The sequence below is a fragment of the Vigna unguiculata genome, chromosome 10 (genome assembly GCF_037176805.1).
Source record: "Vigna unguiculata cultivar grain cowpea cultivar isolate G323 ecotype 2 chromosome 10, ASM3717680v1, whole genome shotgun sequence".
Classification (NCBI taxonomy): Eukaryota; Viridiplantae; Streptophyta; class Magnoliopsida; order Fabales; family Fabaceae; genus Vigna; species Vigna unguiculata.
In genome coordinates, this window is record NC_140801.1 from 4,327,466 (window position 1) to 4,342,995 (window position 15,530).

The window sequence follows — 15,530 nt, forward strand, 5'->3', positions numbered from 1 at the left end:
GCATAATTGGTAGCTAAGGGTTATTCACAACAACCTGGAGTAGACTACAATGAGACATTTGCTCTAGTTGCTCGACTAGACACAATAAAAACTCTAATAGCCCTTGCAACACAAAAAGGATGGAGCATTTACCAATTAGACGTCAAGTCTGCATTCTTCAATGGTGTTATTGAAGAAAAGATCTATATAGAGCAACCACCTAGATTTGTGGTTAAAGGCCAAGAAGCCAAAGTGTTGAGATTGAAGAAGTCTTTATATGGCCTAAAACAAGCTCCTCGTGCATGGTACAACAAAATCGATCAATATTTCACCAATCAAGGATTCAGGAGGAGCAAGAGTAAGCCTATATATGAACATCAAATAGCAAACACACAATAGAGGAACAGAGAATAGGAAATCTTTGTGGTTGATGACTCTTTGCTACAAACCACGAACAAAACTCTCGAGTGGCCGCTCGATTTAACGATGCGTTGAAAAACTCAACTCAAACTGCTCCTCGAATTGAATACAATAACCAAGACTATGAACTGGAAACACTTCACGGAAGTGAAAACACAACAGGAACGAAACTTGAACCACGTTATCAAAGTGACGTTCATACACCAAGATAGGAGAAGAAATGCCTCACACGCCACTCATGCTTGGATGAGATAAGTGTAGAAATTGGTGTTTGGCTGCAAACTCAATGAAGAACCCTAGAAGAAAGCAGCACGGTATCTCCTATAGATATTTTTATCAAGATTATTCCGTTTCTATTAATCAATTGCAAAGATGAACACTAATGATCAAAAGAAAATTGACAGGAAGAACCTCTGATATGTATTGAAGAATTCTTGGTAACTTCCAATTCCAATCAAATGAGGCCTCAAGGAATGCTTTGCTGGAAACTACAGAAGACATTTTCATACAGAAATCAGTGAAGAAACTATAGGCATATGTAATATATATATATACCTCAGTTTCCTTCCAGACTAGTTTAAGATGACCGTGTTTTAAATTTATCGCAAATACACTTCCTTGACAAAAGTTTACAGGTATTTATTTTAAAGTCAATGCCTCAATGGCTTGTGTCCCCTGCGAAGGAAAAAGCAGAAAAATAATAAAAATAAACCACTTTTGTTTGTTCACACGGAAATGATACTTAAAGTTAACGTTCTTAAGTTTTAAACTTTTTCTAACAAAATTGCAAAATTAGGTATAATAAAAACCCAAAAACTGAAAACTATAATTAAACTTATAAAGGTAAACCGAAAAAAAAAAACTTATTTAAATTATACATAAAACAAATAGAATCAGTGTAAAACGAGAAGTGAATTTAAAATTTGTTTCATTTAGACTTATATAAAGGGATTAGTCTACGATGCTCCTTATGTTGAAACGAAAACAGAGATTACTTGGCAGATACCAAAGAAAAACCCATAAAATATCAAGCAACAAATGTCTTTATTAATTAATTAACGTCTTTCTTAAATAAACATTATTTGCTGAAAGGGAAAATAATTAACAAAAAGTAACCACCAGAAAACAAAAACAATAAACACATCAAGCAAAACCAGAGAAGCACCACTCAGGAGTGAGAAACAGGGTAAAATAAACATGAAATTTTTAACTATAATCTATATGTAAAGAAAAAGGAAGAAAAAGATGAAAAAAATAGCAAAAAGGGATAGTAGGATTAATTCCATAACTAAAATGATCCTGGTGTTGACAAAGAAGAAAAATGACTTACCCCAAGTCACATTATAATTTTCTTTATGGATCTAATGAGGGAATTTTTCTTTGGCTCACCATACATCAAATAAACAGCTGTCTCCTTAACCACCAATCCATAAGCAGAAGACACAAAAATCTCCACTCTGTCTCCAGATCCTAAATTTGATACTATGTGATCCCAATCTTCATCATTAAAGGAAATTACTGTGCCATGGTTGTGTATCTGTAATGTGCACCTCGTGTAATTAACAATTATGACGGTAGTAAGTTCAGGTTCAATGATTTCGGGAGTTGATAAACAAACAACACATAAAATCAAGCCCTTCATTACACAATCCCGAGGCACAGTGAAAGACACAGAATGTCCCTCACCGCTATGGGCCGACCAATAAGGATAATTGTCACCTGGGAGACAAACATCACATGACCCACTACTTGCCAATACCTGTACCGTGAGATAAAAAGTTTGGTTATTTATGTAATTTTGCTATTCAAATTGTCTTTTAAACTCATTATTTTATCATTAAAAATTACAAAAATGAGCAATTATAATCAAGAAAATCTAACACAAAATTATTTGACAGAACCTCATATATGCCATAACTGACAGTATTGAAGAATTCTTCGTATCTTCCAACACCAACCAAACAAGACCTGAAGTGATGCTTTGAAATTCTTGATTCTGTAATATTTGCACAATAATCCACCAGTATCGCTTGTAGTTGCTTAGATAGTTGAAACTCGGGGTCACATTGCACCAAAACACTTCGAAGGATTGTAAGGCTGCTAAAAAATGGTACAATATCATCCCAACTATTATCCTCCATACCACTGAAAGTATGAATATAAGATAGGGGATTCGTTGTTGGTGACATCCGAGACCGAATGATAGAAGGAAAAAGATTATGTGACCGTTCCTCTAATCCACATAAGGATATATATCCAATGCTTTTTGAACTTGCAATCGAAAAAGGCACTTGTTTCACAACTGTATTTTCAGAAATTAGGGTTATCAAGGATTCCATTTGCACTATATCTTTCTCCAGTAGGATAATTTTGGAACAACCAGAAAGAACGAGAGCTTTTAAAGATTTCAACATATATATCTCTCTGGGGAGATTGCCTAGACCTGTACAGCCCTTCAAATTTAGTAATGTAAGATTGTACTTCACGCAAACTTTGGCAATTTTTGAGAATGAGTTGTTGGAGAGCTGGTAGTCTCGAAAAGTCAGGGGTTTCTGTCAAGTAAATGGAATGACTAAGATTAAGGACTTTTAGCCGCGCCAAGACCTTCATCAACATAGTTTTATATAAAATATTAGAAAAGAAAATGATGTAATAAAATAATTATGAGCGGTAACAATTTTAGCTGAGTTTTAAAAGAAAATGACACGTAATAAAAACCTGGGGTTGTTTCCAGACCAGTCGAAGAAGACTGTGTTTTAAATCAATCACTATTGCATCACGCAGATAAAAGTCGTTAGGTAGGTATTGTGAAAAAAACCCTTTCAAACTGACCCATCTTAGTTTCTCACAAAGGGACCAAGAAACTCCAGCAAGATTCACCAGTCTTCTTGAAAATCTTTGAATGACTTTTGTCTGCTGTGATGAAAATAGCTAAGAAAAAAAATATATATTGCACGTGAGAAAGCAAACACTTCCAAAAGAAGTTTCAAAACCATCGCTTAAGAATGTTCTTACAGTATTCCGTGACAGTGCATGTTCCGCATCCTCATCAAGCCACAACCCACTGATTTTCTCAGGTTCCTTACTTAAAATTTCGTGACTAATTTCTCTTCCCATTTGTCGTAGCAAAGGATGCATTCCAAATTTGTTGTTCTTTCTAACTTTTACGAGGTTACGCTTTATGAGAACTCTTATTCCTCTATCAGGGTCTACTCCACAGCCATTTAGGATCTTGGTAACATAAAATCTGCATTTTCCAATAAAGAAACAACATACATCAAGGAATAAATCTTTTTCCATTTGATTAAGTAAACCTTCGTAGCTTATTTTCAATATCTCTGAAACTTCGTGCTGGGGACTGTTGTCTAATTGCAACAATAATCTATTCCATTCTTCCTTCGTCCTTTCATACAAACAGCTTCCAATGACTTCAAGAAGTAGAGGTAGTCCTCCACAATAAGCAACTACTCTTTCTGCAAGGAAATGGTATTCTTCTTTTAGTTTTGGTTCTCTAAATGCGTGCCAACTAAGAAGCTCAAGGGACTCGTTTGGGTTCATTAGATTCATCCGGAAAATAGAATCAACTTGATGTATCCTCAGTAGGCGATCATCTCTTGTTGTAATGATTATTACAGTTCCTTCACCGAACCTTGCACTACTTTCCCATAGGTCCAATGGCCCATACTCACTCACATCGTCAAGAACAATGAGCACCTTTTTCCCATAAAGATTTTCCCTAATCATACTTCTTCCCATCTCAACTCTATGTATCTCCACCTTTGTTTTTAGGAGATCCGAAAGAAGTCGTTCTTGTAAATTAGCCTGCTTTCGTGTTCGACTAACTTCTGAAATATCTTCAATAAAACTTTTCTCTAAGAATGTACCATGAATTTGATTATAGATGGCTTTGGCAAGTGTGGTTTTACCGGATCCTCCCATTCCACATATCCCTACAGTACAAACCCCGGTGGATTTATTTTTTATAATTTGAATCACATCTTCCACGTGGGGTTGTAATCCAATTGGAAATTTAGTAGCAGACAAGACGGGTAAATTAAGAATGCTTTTAACAATTGTGTCCACTAGTTCAGCATCACTCCTTCAAGTTCAATAGCAATTATAGAAGAAGTCATGCATTACGAAAATTAAATCACGAGCTTAAAATGTGGATGATTGAGAGAGTAATAATTTACCGGTAATTGCTCTCATCCCATCCAAAAAAATCTGCAGTTTTGCTTAGTGCGTGGTTCCACCTGGACATGCCATGCTCCAGTTGTTGTGCTGAAAATGATTGTTGTGCAGTTGCTTTGAGGGTTTTTCCAAAATCACCCTTTTGAAGTCGAACATCAGATGGCTGAATATCATAATATACGGGCAGAACATGTCGACAATAAGTTTTATGCCACTCAATGATTTGATGAAGCTGATGAAGACACCAAGCAGATTGAGAATAGGTTTTGGTGAAAACAACAATTGCTACCCGACACAGATTGAGAATAGGTTGTTGGATGTCCATGTCGTTGACTGAATTCTGGTGGTGAAGGAAAGTGGTGAGTCCAGCAGCAGAGAGGACAGAATCGAGATGAGAAACAAATTTCCTGCGAATGTCTTCTCCATTGAAGTTAATCAGCACATCATACATCTTTGGGAGTTTGGAAGTTGAAGAGGCGAATTCCATGGAAGAAACTGGTGACGTTATGAAGTGTTTGAAGAGAAAGCAATAATGCAACACAGTGAGAGATGATCTCTTTACAGACACAAAACCATTCAAAGTAGCAAAAGATTAATATTTGTTTATAGCCGTGGAAGCGCGTTAAGACCATTACAGAACACTTTTTACTTGGCCATTTAAGAAATTAGACCTACACCCACTTTGTCCACCCAAAAGAAACAATACATTGATTAACTATGAAAACTTTTCTAGTTATGTTCCTTTTTTTGAAAATTACAAATTAACTTTACCTTTTGTTTTTAAAATCAATATATTATTTCTCTTTTTATCCTAGGCACGTATCTATTTAAATTTTACAGAATAACAAATACATATTCTTTTCACATTAAAGCATACCTGAATTTGTTTGTAAAATAAATAAAATAAAAGATTTAGATATCACTTTCTTAAAAGTTTAGTATCAATGATTAAAAAAACAAAAAAGATGACTGTCATTCATTTATTAAAAACGCAAAGTTAATTTAGTTTCCCCTTTTATTGAAATACAAAACTACATCATGCGCATTTTTGTAACATTATTTAATATCATTTTGTAGTTATTATTAAAGAAAGATTTCTTTTTTTCCATTTATATTTATTTTGAATTCTAGCTTGCTAGTCTATGTCTCATTTTAATAATTTTATCAATTTTTTGTTTAATAATGTAATCATACCTTTTGGGAAAGTTTTTTCCTTTCGATTAAACCAAAGCAATTATAGTGAAAATTTTAGGCTAAATCTTAGATGCATCTTGTACACGTAACGATTGACCTAGTCCTTACCCTTTTTCTGGATACCTATTTGATATGTAAACATCTAATACAAAAGACTCGAATATTAAGCATGTTAGGACAAAACGTAAATACACTATTACAGGTATTTTTGTACTCTTAATCAGTCAAAATTAGAATATCAAATATATGATATAAATTGGCATTCAATTATGGAATAATTATTACCTAATGAACTATCAAAATAAACGTAATATATATATAATTTGATAATAATACATATAAGTAGCTTTGGCACTTTATCTAAGTTTTTTCTAGCATGTTAAAAGAGACAAATCACTACAACAAAAATAATTTTTACTAGAGGTTATTTATGGCATTTTCCGGGGTTTTAACCCCCGTTAATGGAGTTTCCGGCGGTTTGTTTTTCCCCTAGAAAAACCAGCGTCGTTAACGGATTCCCGACGGTTTTCACTAACCCCTGGTAAAACAGTACTTACCAGCAGTTTTGAAACCCCTTGTATTTACCGGCGATTTTGAACCCCTGGTAATTACCGACGGTTTTAAACCCCTAGTAATTACCGGCGGTTTCAAACCCCTGGTAATTACCGACGGTTTCAAAACCCTGGTAATTACCAGCGGTTTTAAAACCCCTGGTAATTATCGGCGGTTTTAAAACCCATAGTAATCCTTGGTATTTATCTGAGGTTTTAAAACCCCTAGTAACTACCAGTGGTTTTAGAACCCTTGGTATTCACTATGGTTTTGTAACCCTAATACCCATTTCTTGTATGTAGTTTTAAATCATTTATATCATATAATAGTACTGAAAGTTCATTTTTTACCCCTATAATGCAATTCATTATTTATTAATGTTTTTACTTTTCAAATTCCCTTAATTTTATTTATTATACTTTTTGAGTGCATATAATTCATAAAACATATGATATGAAAAAATTCTAACATTTAGATATTTGTTTATAACTAGATATAGCATTCATAAAAACAAGAAACGTAGTCTATAAGTTCAAAGTAAATAATAAAGTTTAAATGTTCAAACTAGTGAAATATTACAATATCTTTGTTATACTTGTTATAAAGTAAAATAAAATGAAAGTCTAACAAGATTCTTATGTATCAATCTTGATCTGAGTCATTTGTTTCTCCATTGGGAACACTCCCCTGATCAGATACCTAACATTAAAAATAATAATAATTGGTAACATTCTTCACAGTATAAAATATATATTAATATACTTAAAATTTAAATATTACCGATGATGAATGAAACACAGGAAAGTCATGAGGCAATTCTCCTTGATAGTTTTGTATAAAGAAACTCATCATTGCCTTCATTTCATTGACTTGCGATGTTAATGAAGAAACCTGTTTGAGAACATAACTAATCAAATTAATCAAACTGTCTGCATTTTACAACATGCCTAACAATAATACAAACTTAAATCAAACTCAAAATCATCAATAATGAAACATATTACATCATGTTCACATCTTCTTTTGTTTGTAGTGCGTAATCCAATACATCATGTACATATCGAAATTAAATAAATTCTAAAATGCGCCTGTATGCTTTTTGTGAGAGATAATAAACCATATATTATTTTCAATATTTGTGCAGAGGGTTGAAATTTCAAATTTATTTAACATTCACATTAAATATGCACAAGGGAGAGAGAACTAACATTTAGCAGGAGGCTTTTATTATCACTAGACGTTCATTAGGTTTTTCTGATATATGTATATGGATATCCGGATAATCAGGTAGTGTAGAATCTAAAAGTTGATTCATATCTTCTTCTAAACAATCAATATACTCTACCTTGTAAAAGTCGTTTTCAATTTGATGTTGAATGCTAGACAATTGGTAAGGAGTCATACTAGGTATAAAATTCTGAGATTTCATAGAATCATGTACATATATAACGTATATCCTTAGATAGTTGTAATTGTAAATTATGGTCTGTAGAATACTGTCTTGTAAATAAATATATTCTAGGATTATAATAATTAGGCACATGATAAAGCACAACATTGCTCGAGTTGTTATGATAAAAGGATGAAATATAGAATAATTTGTTGTTCATATGATTGTTTTTCATATTATATTATTCCTTCTTCGCAGCTTAGATTAATACCAAGGGTAAATAAGATGCCAACTACTAGTCCTAAGCTAACACCAATAAGCTTGGTTGAACATGAACATCCGAGTTAGTCGACCTTTTGGTTAAATTAAGAAGAGGCTTACTAAGAAGAGGCTTATGTATATCAATAAAAGGCACAAGGGAGAGAGAACTAACAATGATATGTGCACTCACTAACCACTCTTCACATTCACAATGATACATACACTCAAATGAGGATAATGATGTCTTAATAATGATAACAATAATAACAATGACAGCAATTTAAGGTGATTTAACAGCAATAGAAAGCATGCCTTTCACCACACTTTTGGTAACCATGTGGGATGCTATTGTGCAGCTTAAAAGTGGGGTTCTGTATTCCTAATATAACAACAAAAAAGACTATATTCATGGCAATAAAATATCATTATACATAAGAGATAAACTAAAAAAAGCAATAATTGAAAATAAGAAATTATTAACCTGATTTTGTAACTATGTATAAGAAGGACAACTCGAAGACGAATGTGCATTGAAGCCAAACACTTTAGATGGACAAGGTCCCAAACGTAAACCCCTAACACGTCCGCAATGTTCTTGACATCCGAAAGCAAAAGCTAAGGAATCAGTGCTAGATACATCTTTTGATTGGGATGTTGATAATTTTGATTCATATGATTGAATTTTTTTCCTATACAGAACACAAGAAGAAACTAATTAAAATAACGTGAATTGTGGATGATAATTATAAAGTTTATTAGAATCAAACTTACACCTATTTCCCTTGCTTCATCACTAAGAAATGTTCCATTAGCATGCTTGTGGGTGGCTATCCATACCTCTCCTCTACTGACCTTTTGGCCACACTCTTTTTCCTATAGAGTTGAAGAAAAAATTTATGACACAATTCAAAAAATTAAAACATAAATTTAATTTGAAGATATGTAATATTATCACCATTTCATCTCTTTTCCTTGCAAGGCTCTTAGATCCACCTGTGTGAGCAATGGTTTGCTTTGCCCTATTGTTTTTATTTTTGAGGGCATGGTCCTAATCACCAAAGTATAAAAATTAATAATAATGAATAAGGTTGATGAAAAAAAGTTTCAATTATACCTTTGTTTTTGAATTTAGATGATAGTCAACAAAAGAAGCTCATTGGTCTTTATCTATTCCTTTTGGAGCCATATTGTGATCAATTCATCTATAGTTCGTGTACCATCATTCCTTTGTTGCCATAATTCTTGTCGATGGTCTCTCCACTTTGTGTTAAGTGATTTGGGAACATAGTTTACATGAACATCAAAATGGACATCAAACTTAACCTTCAAAACATGAAACAATTAAAATTAACAACAATCATGGTATAATTAAATTATAAATTCAACTTTTACATTCCTTACCTGAATAGTGTTTTTAAGTATATCTTCTTTATAATCTTTAGGAATCTTCCTCCAACTAGAATAGGTAATAGGAAAAGCATTGGAGTTTCTTGAAACACTACCTAAAAACCTATTCAATAATGCTCCACTATCTCCAATTGGTTGACCCTCATTATTCCATTGCACAACAATCCTTTCATTTGTAGGTAAATTCCATACATCATTGGCTCGTAGCTGTTTTGTATTTATCTTTCCTTGATCATCTATAAAGTTTGAAAAACAAATTAAATACTGTAGATTTAACTAAAAATCCGCATAATTAAAAATAAGATTTCAGTGTAGACAGAATTTGATTACAAGTTTTTGGTATTTGATACATCAAAATCCAAGTTACAATAATTAAAACTTACTGCTTTAGATACCAGACATCAAAACTTACAGCTGTAGTACAAAGTTACAAAGTTTCTAGTAATTGATACATAAAAATACTAGACATCAAAAAAATTCAGAAAAGATTAAAAACTATGATGGTTGAAAACTTACTACTTGAAAATTTAGAAAAACTAAAATCTTATTGCTTGAAAACATACATATATACAAAAGTTTCAATCTGACATGGAGTTATTAAAACTGTGTTCCAGCACATAATTTAAGTAGTTGCATACCAATAACATCAACAAACCATGCTCTTTTTCGAGCTACAAGCCTCTGTTGATCTTCTTGCAACTCAAACTCCTCACTTTCTTCCTCTTCACTTTCAGAATATACATATGATGTACTAGTTGAAGATATCCTCACTTTCAAGGTTCCTGAAAGTAAATTAGTTGAATGAAAAAAAAAGTGTGCATAAATATGTGAAATGTAAATTACTTGGCTGAGGTGCAGGTGCAGATAGAAGAGGATCATGTTCATTAATTGGTTGAGGTGCAGGTGCAGGTGGAGGGGGATCCTTTTCATTACTTGGTTGAGGTGTAGGTGCAGATGGAAGGGGATCTTGTTCAATACTTGGTTGGGGTGCAGGTAGAGGTGGAGGGGGAGTATGTTCACTACTTCTTTGAGGTGCAGTTGGAGGTGGATGGGGAAATGGAAATGAAGAACCTGTTTAGTTTTGGAAAATGAATCAATTTGTTGAATATAGATGGAAAACAAATTAGTAAGAGAGTTGAGATATCTAACCTAGTGTAGATGGACATTGAAGATGTCTAGAATTAGTAAACTTAGGTGCAAGAAATGATATATGCACTTGTGTATCTGACTTAGACTTATTTAAGGTTGCAAATTTATTCTTGAAAACTCCTGACAACCAATAAAACTCTTGAAGATTTAATAAAGCTCAATTTTAAATTCAACATACTACCTGGATTAGATGGATGATGACATGAAGAAGACTTGTGATCAACTACTTGTCCCCATGTAGAAGAGGACTTATGGGTGGTGTGTACATCCGAACTATACTCTTGGTTGATGTTTTCTTCATCTTCAGGTGGTCTTCAAAAAATAAGACAAACACATATGTTAGTATCAAGTAATATGTAAAGTCAAAGCTCATAACACATTGATTGAAGCTCATAACTCAATTTAATCGAGCAGTTGCATGTGGAGTGATTCCCTTACCTACTGCACAAGACAAATACACTTCATATAGTAACATTTTCACTCTTCATCATGCATAAAATAATAGAGAAATTAGATACTTTTGTTAAAGCACTGTTTTTTAGCATGATCAGCATTCATATAAAAGGGTTATTTATTTTACTTTGATATGATGAAAATCAGAAGAATTAGTTCAACTATGCTGGATTAAGAACATAGCTTTACACTTTTAAACATGTACTATTTCTTTATTTATTACCCAGTTATATTTTACTGGAATCACACTCTTAGTAGCTCCATTGGTAATTTTTGTTTCCACTCTCTGGCTGATACTAAACAATATCATAATACATTGTAGATGTGTTCCTTGCAGCTTGCCTTCAGAATTTGGACTAAACCCAGCAAGAATGGGAGATGCATTAAAACCAGGAAGAGTAACATTTGTAGATAAAATGGTTGTGAGGAAAGCAACAGAAGAAGTCAACATCCCTTTCACTTACACGATCATGCACTTCTCTTTGCAACAAGTTTTTTTTTTTTTAAATAATTGCAGTATGTTATCTTTTTCTTTACGCAATACCACATATCAGAATGGAATTGCAATCATGACCAAGAGAGAATTTTAAAACCTTACTTCCCTACAATCAGAGCATACAAGGCAGAGTGACTAGGGATAACACTAAACCATTTATTTGTAATGAATTTGGCTAATACTTTAACCTACCCAGTAAAAGTACTAATTATGTTTCTTACAGGCCAAGTTGATGCAGCAAAGGGTGTGAGCTAATACTGTTATTCTGGAGCAGCACAGTTTGCGATGTTTCTTCTTTATGCTTGAATAAAGGTTTGCTTCTGGTACATGGTTGTATATTTCAATGGTCCATTATTTTGGGGATTTTTTGATACTCTTGTATAATCCAGGTTGATGCAAACAAATCGAACATGAGTGGGTAAACTTTAGGGTAGATTATAAAAAGGAAAAGTTGAGTATACAGATTAAGAGCTTCGATCATTCATCAAATCACATTCATTCAAAGACCTCAACTTTGATCTATTCACAAAATAAAAAAACCCTGCAAAAAATCAGTGAAAGCAATCAATAAAAAAAAGAAAAATCTAGAAAATATAGCGAAGTGTATTTCTTTAAGAAGTGTATTTCTTTAGTAAGTGTATTTCTCATTGCCAAAATCTAGAAAATAATTGCACAATTGTCTAAAAAACATACACATATCAATCAAGATAGAGCATACTTCTTTAGGAAGTGTATTTCTCATTGCCAAAGGTAAAAGTTACTCCATCAAAACATGTGAGTCATGACTTTTTAATCCACCAAGCTTACGTTGTTTGACATCAATGCATCTACTAATGTTACTAGAGTAACCATCTGGAACAGTCATGTTCTTCAAAGTTTTGAGAAAGATATCTTTATTTGCATTTGTCAATGTATATATAGCAGGGAGATATCTACCATTCTCATCAGGCCAAAGATCAGGTCTAATACCCCAAAGTTGTAAATCCTTTCGTGCTTTTAGATTGTCTTTACATTTGTTTGAACTATCATTCAACAAGGTAAACACCACATTATCACATACATTTTTCTCAATTTGCATAACATCCAAATTGTGATGTCATAAGTTGTCTACCCAATAAGGAAGTTCAAAAAATATACTTTTTTTTCGCCATTGCTGAGTGTCTAACTTGGCATGATTAACTCCCCGTTGTCTTTTGGCTCGTTCTTCAAGTACTGGTTCTTTCTCAAATTCAACATTGACATTTTCAACTTGTTGTAAAACATCATATCCTGACACTACCACAAGTGGATTTCTATTTTCTATAGTTCCATCAAATCTCATGCGAGCCAGTCTAAATCTATGCCTCCCATCTAACCAACGACAATGACTCATGAAACAAAATTTACCACCTTTAAGAAGCTTCTTAGGAGTTGTGTCAAATTTACATCTAGGACATGCCAAACCAGTATACGTGTTCCATCCAGATAGAGTTACAAGACCTGGAAAATCACTGATAGTCCACAATACGGTTGCATGCATATCAAACACTTCATTACCATATGAGTCAAAAGTTTTTATGCCTGTGCTCCATAACTCTTTCAACTCTTCTATTAATGGTTGTAAATATACATCAATATCATTTCCTGGAGCTCGCTTTCCTGGAATGATCATAGAGATAATAAAGGAACTTTGTTTCATACACATCCAAGGAGGAAGGTTGTACGGTATGAGTACAACTGACCAAATACTATAATTGGTGCGTAGATTGCCATATGGATTAAACCCATCAGTAGCCAAACCAAGTCTCACATTTTGAGGGTCTAAGGCAAATTGAGGATGTTTGCAGGAATCTTTTTTCTTTTATTACTTGTACCACTGTCACTTGTACCTTTCTTTTTTGCCTTCCATCTAAATGTTTTACATTTCTTACAAAAGTCCCTATTTGTGTCTTCTCCAAAGTACAACATGCAATCATTTGGACAAGCATCAATTTTTGTGTAATGAAGACCAAGCTTGTTAATAATTTTCTTCGCCTCATAGAATGAGTGTGGTATTTTAGCTTGTTCAAAAGCATCGGCTAACAACTCTAGTATCATGGACATTCCCTTGTTAGTTATTTTGCACACACATTTGATGTGATACAACTTGATCAAGAAAGAAAGTTTAGAATATTTATCACACCCTTCATATAAACTCTCTTGACCTTCTTGCATCAACTGAAAAAAATCTCCAAGATCATCATTCATATTATGGCTTGACTCTGCACCCGTTTCCTTATCATCCACCATGTCATCATTGTATTGATGATAATCAAATGCATCATTAATCATGTCACACATTGGATTATTAGCGGGAATTGCTTCATTGTTTTCTTGCGGCATTACATGTATTTCATCTGGCACATTTGCTCCTCTTCTCTCCCCATGTAGAAGCCACATTGTATATCCTTTTGAAAAAGGTTTGAGAATCAAATGTTCATACACTATTTCACGACATTGCCACTTGTTAAAGTTGCATTTCGGACACAGACATACTATCATACCCCTCACACTACTATTGGCAAATGAAAAGTCCAAATATGTGTTCAATCCTTCCATATATTGAGGTGTATTTCTAGGCATCTCTATCCAAGATTTGTCCATTAAGAATGAGGTCTGTTCAAGTCAATTAATTGATACATTATTTCAAGACAAGAATAACATACATTACAAAGGAGAATAGGATTGATAAAATCATAGCAAAGGTAATGTGATTATGAACATGTGTCGTTTATTAAAACCTAAGGTAGTCTTTCTAAAATCTTTAGTCCTAAAATAAGTGGGTGGTGCATAATAATGTATAACTACTGTTAGACCTACTCTTATTATGTATTCAGTGCAAAAACTGTAACAGTCTGCAACTGTTTATGTTCCATGTAGAGCAAGCTACTTGTGTAACTTTATAATCTTTGTTGTAACAGTCTGCAAATATTTTTTTAATTCATGAATTTACTGATTAGGGCGTTAACTAAAGAGAAAACCATAACATAAATGCAGTTGTATATTGTTCCCGTTAACAATTTAGTGGCAAGGAGGTTTCCTTTAAGATGAACGCATGCATGCCTTATGCTTCAACTAAATACACCAAAACCATTTAATTTAATCTGAGGTAATTTTCTAAACTGAATGACCACACTAAAAATTCATCAAATACACCAATTATTTAAGTGAAGTACTTGCCTAATGGTTTCCTTACACCATATATTAGATGTAATTATGTCATAAGTTAGCTAGCTTGGAAACTAAAAAATGGTTATGTCATAAGTTAGCTAGCTTGGAAACTAAAAAATGGTTGGCTAGTTGATTGAATTGAAAATATTAGTTAATGAAAAAGGATAAAATTATAGAATGTATTATTTAAATTTTTGAACTAAAAATAAAATATGTTTTAAATTAATCAGTAATGAAAAAATGAAAAGTTAAAAAAAATGATAATTTTAAGCTGTCTTATTTTCATAAACTAGTTGGGGTAGCTTATAAACACACAATCTAGATCAATAGAAAGTTATTCCAAATCAAATCAATATATGTTTAGAAGACAAAGATCAAATTTTACCTGATAGGGATACAAATATTTTATTGACATCATATTAATCATTAAAAGGAGTATATTATTTTTCTACAAGAATACCAAAAAAAAAATTATGAAATATATAATAGATATGAATGTTTATATATAATCAACTATAAAGAAAAGGCTATTATTACAAATTCCGTCTAATTATTAAAGATGAAATTAAATAAAGTCCATTCCTATGTTTTTTTATGTGATTTTTTATCATCTAATCACGAGTTGGAGGAATCATGTCTATAACTAAATTTATTAAATGAAGCCCTAATAACTAAAAGGCAAAATTTACCTTAAAAAACTGAAAGAAAACCATTAAATAACATTTTGATAAAGTTTTATCTCTTCACCACCAAAAAACACCACTACATGTATGCGACTCTGCTCTTATTCCAAGTTCAGTAGCAACTATACGTTAGAAAATGCAGGTTTTATCAGACAACAGAATCCAT

The 15,530-nt window shown here is 32.8% G+C and overlaps 2 pseudogenes across 2 annotated transcripts; both read right to left on the minus strand.

Moving 5' to 3' along the window:
* Positions 1 to 709: 709 nt before the first annotated feature.
* On the minus strand, positions 710 to 5,166 carry LOC114166765 (disease resistance protein Roq1-like; annotated as a pseudogene). Its single transcript, XR_014985399.1, has 6 exons — positions 4,593 to 5,166; positions 3,415 to 4,498; positions 3,118 to 3,330; positions 2,301 to 3,003; positions 1,730 to 2,158; positions 710 to 887 (listed from the first exon to the last, which is right to left on the minus strand). The product of XR_014985399.1 is annotated as a disease resistance protein Roq1-like (transcript).
* A 1,751-nt stretch (positions 5,167 to 6,917) lies between these two features.
* LOC146882023 (uncharacterized) lies at positions 6,918 to 10,376 on the minus strand (annotated as a pseudogene). Its single transcript, XR_014985049.1, has 8 exons — positions 10,033 to 10,376; positions 9,389 to 9,630; positions 9,102 to 9,310; positions 8,943 to 9,035; positions 8,758 to 8,860; positions 8,469 to 8,674; positions 7,117 to 7,227; positions 6,918 to 7,035 (listed from the first exon to the last, which is right to left on the minus strand). The product of XR_014985049.1 is annotated as an uncharacterized LOC146882023 (transcript).
* Positions 10,377 to 15,530: the final 5,154 nt, after the last annotated feature.